At 43.9% G+C, this 3,685-nt stretch overlaps 1 pseudogene; it reads right to left on the bottom strand.

Moving 5' to 3' along the window:
* Window positions 1-2,221: 2,221 nt before the first annotated feature.
* LOC120220747 lies at window positions 2,222-3,479 on the bottom strand (annotated as a pseudogene).
* Between the last annotated feature and the right edge of the window lie 206 nt (window positions 3,480-3,685).

The following is a 3,685-nucleotide window of genomic DNA, read 5'->3' as shown; positions in this document are numbered from 1 at the left end:
TCATCCCTTGTTATTATCTTTAATTTAAAGTCCAGTTTGTCCGACATAAGTATAGCTACTCCAGCTTTCTTTTGACTTCCCGTAGCATGATAGATATTTCTCCATCCCCTTACTTTTAATCTGAAGGTATCTTCCAATCTAAGATGCATTTCTTGTAGGCCGCAAATAGATGGATTTTGTTTTTTTATCCATTCTGCTACCCTATGTCTTTTGATTGGAGCGTTCAGCCCATTTACATTCAGTGTTATTATTGATATATGTGGGTTTAGAGTCATTGTGTCCTTTGTGGGATTCATGCTTGTGGTGGTGTCTCTCGTGTCTTCATTCCTTGCAACACTTCCCTCACAGAGTCCCCCTCAGGATTTCTTGTAGGGCTGGCTTAGTGCTGAGAAATTCTTTCAATTTTTGTTTATTTGGAAAGACTTTTATCTCTCCTTCTATTCTGAATGACAGGCTTGCTGGATAGAGGATTCTTGGCTGCATATTTTTTCTTTTCATCACGTTGAAGATCTCCTGCCGTTCCTTTCTGGCCTGCCAAGTTTCAGTGTATCGGTCTGTCACCACTCTGATAGGTTTCCCTTTGTACGTTAGGGCCCTTTTCTCCCTAGCTGCTTTCAAAATTCTCTCTTTGTTCTTATATTTTTCCAGTTTCACTATGGTATGTCGTGCAGAAGATCGATTCAAATTATGTCTGTGGGGAGTTCTTTGTGCCTCTTGTATTTCAACGTTTACTTCCTTCCCCAGGTTGGGGAAGTTCTCTGCTATAATTTGTTCCAGGACTCCTTCATCACCTTTCCCTCCCTCTTCCTCTTCTGGGATTCCTATGATATGGACATTGTTGTGTTTGACTGTATCGCTGAGCTCTCGAACTATTCTTTCATGTTCCTGGATCAGTTTGTCTCTTTTTTTCTCAGCTTCTGGTTTTTCTCTAATTGTGTCTTCTAAATTACTTATTCTCTTTTCTGCCTCTTCAATCCATGCATTGGACACCTCCAGTTTATTATGTATTTCATTTATCGCATTTTTAAATTCATCATGCCTATTTTTGTTCTCCATGTTGTTTGTAGCCATAGTTTCTTTGATGTCCTCTATGCTTTTTGCAAGCCCAGCTATTTATTTTATGATTATTTTTCTAAAATCTTGTTCAGTTATGCTGTTTATATCTGTTTTGAGCAGTTCATTAGCTGTCAATTCTTCTTGGAATTTCTTTGGAGGAGAGCTCTTTTGTTTCGTCATTTTGGTTAGCTTTCTGTCTCTTGTTAGTTTTGAAGACTTGTTATGCTCTCTGCACCTGTGAGCGCTGCTGTACCCAAGAAGACTTTTTGACTGTCCAGGGCCCATCCTTTCAGAAAATGTTCTTTGAATGGTATCTCTTGGTCTCTCTTGTTGAGACCTTGGTTATTTTATTTTCCTACTTGTAGTGGTATTTGGGACTCTCCACCATGTGTACTTTGGCTTGTTACTTGAGGTAGCCCTGGAGAAGAAAACATACAGACAAACACACAGGGAACAGAGGGACACAAACACACAGACAAATCCAACAATCACGCTAACCGAGAAGGAAAACTAAAAAGTAATGAGAAAAGACAGAGGAGGGAAGGTGAATGATAGAAAATAAAAATACATAAAAAAGTCAAAGAGAAGAAAAGAAAAAGATGAAAGAAGAAGACCGATAGACAAAGATCGGTTTAAAGAATATAACCAGATTTCCCAGCTACAATTAAATATCTGGGTGTATGCAGTGCTGGTTGAAGAGCATAGAGAAAGAGAGAGATGATAGGGTGGAGATGAGGCAAAATTGGAAATAGAATGAACAGGCAGAAGGGATAAGAAGCTTTTTTCAAAGAGCTAAAGGGTGGAATATGGTTGGAGAGGTGAGAGAAAGACGGCGGTGTTATCCAGAGAAACTATCTAGTCTGATTACCCCTGAGAGGCTTTGTTATACCACCATTAACAGTTCCACTGGTTGCTGCTTCCCTGTTGTTGGGGTTGAGTGGAGGGTGGGGGAAGTTTCGCAGCCTCAGATCCACCCGGGTCAAGCAGGAATACAACCCAAGTGCGTTTGGGGAGCGTAGCAACTTCAGATCCGCAGAGTCTCCGTCGCCTCACCTTGCCGCAACCGCTTTACTGGCCGCCGCTGCTTCAGCAGGCAACTTTCGCTCACTCAGCCGCAGCTTCACCGGTGCTGGCGCCACTTCACCAGGTCACACCTGCTGCCGCTTTAGCGGGCCAATGTCGCGCGCGCCACTGCCACTTCACCCAGCGCCGGGACTGCCTCCTCAGGCGTTGCTGCCGGTTCAGCGGGCCGCTGCCGCCATGGATGGTGCCAGGCGCACGGCACCTCGGTTTTTCCTGGTGCCTTCTGGGACCAGGGCACCTAATTTAAAGTCAGCACCCCAGCCAGAACTAAAAAACACTGTCTTTCCAAGCCGAGGTTTTTTTCTCTTCTCCAGGGACGGTTCTTGAACAATCTCAGCTTTTCTTTTCTTTCCCCTGGACTCGTGGCAGGTCGCCACCACTCGCCGGTTAATCACTCACCACAGCTGCATGCAAGCTGGGTTCCCTCCCCTCCCTTCTTGTCTCTGGGTCCTGTCCCACTTTTATCTTCCCCAGTTCCCACTCACACACTTATGAGGCTTCCTTCCCAGTGTGCTCTGTCTCTTCCTCTTCCCAAACTCCTGTGGCTCAGTGTCCTATGACTTCAGGCCTTCTCTGTTTGAGAGATGAGTGCAGGTGAAATGTATGCTGCTCCCTACTTCTCTGCCATCTTGCCTGCCACCAGGTGACAGTCTTCAAGTAGCAGATGAGGATGAAACTCAGAGGGATATGATATTGGTCTGTAAACATGAAAGTGGTAAAGATGAGTTGGTTCATTTTGGAGGGCCAGTTCTCTATACAGACCATACCATGGGTGTACAGGTCAGCAGGGAGTGAGAGGTTCTTAAAAGGCTCATCTGTTAGGTGATAGTACAGGAAGAAGAGAATAGACAACAGAAGAGAAAACAGCCACATCACTGTGATAATCCTAGTAGACATGAGATACACCGGGTTTCCAGCTATAGGGGTTCACAGTCAGCTGTTACCTTTCAACAGCGGTTAACACAAGTGAGAATATGGAGATGGAGACACTCTGCACTTTAGAGCTGAGTTTGCACATGGCATCCCCAAATATCCAGTGGTCCCTCAGAGTGTAGATGGCACTTAAAGGAAAGCACATGACACATACCAAGATGCCAGAGAAGGAGAGATTGGCAATCAGCATATTGGTGATATTCTGAACTTCTCTCTGCTTCTTAAAGATGGTAATGATGAGAGAAAGGTTTCCAAAAAGGCCCACTATTAAGACCACAGTATCAGCTATGAGGAATAGAATCAAGGCTAGAAAAGGAGGTTGACAGGCCTCAGAGTAGAAAAAATGCAAAGTTGTTGCTTTCTGCATTGGTTTTATTAGATGCCAGATAGTTTAGAAAAAGTTCCATTATGTTAGGGTTGTAAGAAGACCTTTTGTAAGCTTACTTTGGCCATCATTTCTTGGGAAGTCCTTGGCTCTGAGGGTTCCAGTGAGTAGTTACTAGGGTTTAATCTTCCTTGATCTTTACCTGTGCTGCATGGAAATGCAGCAATGACTTGAGTATCCTCCTGAGATCTAAAAAATAAAACAGAGCCCAGAATATTAGTGCAAGTT

Source organism: Hyaena hyaena, unplaced genomic scaffold (genome assembly GCF_003009895.1).
Source record: "Hyaena hyaena isolate Hyena2069 unplaced genomic scaffold, ASM300989v1 scaffold_723, whole genome shotgun sequence".
Taxonomy (NCBI): domain Eukaryota; kingdom Metazoa; phylum Chordata; class Mammalia; order Carnivora; family Hyaenidae; genus Hyaena; species Hyaena hyaena.
Note: the sequence above shows the minus strand (reverse complement) of the source record. Positions and strands in the feature narration are given on the sequence as shown.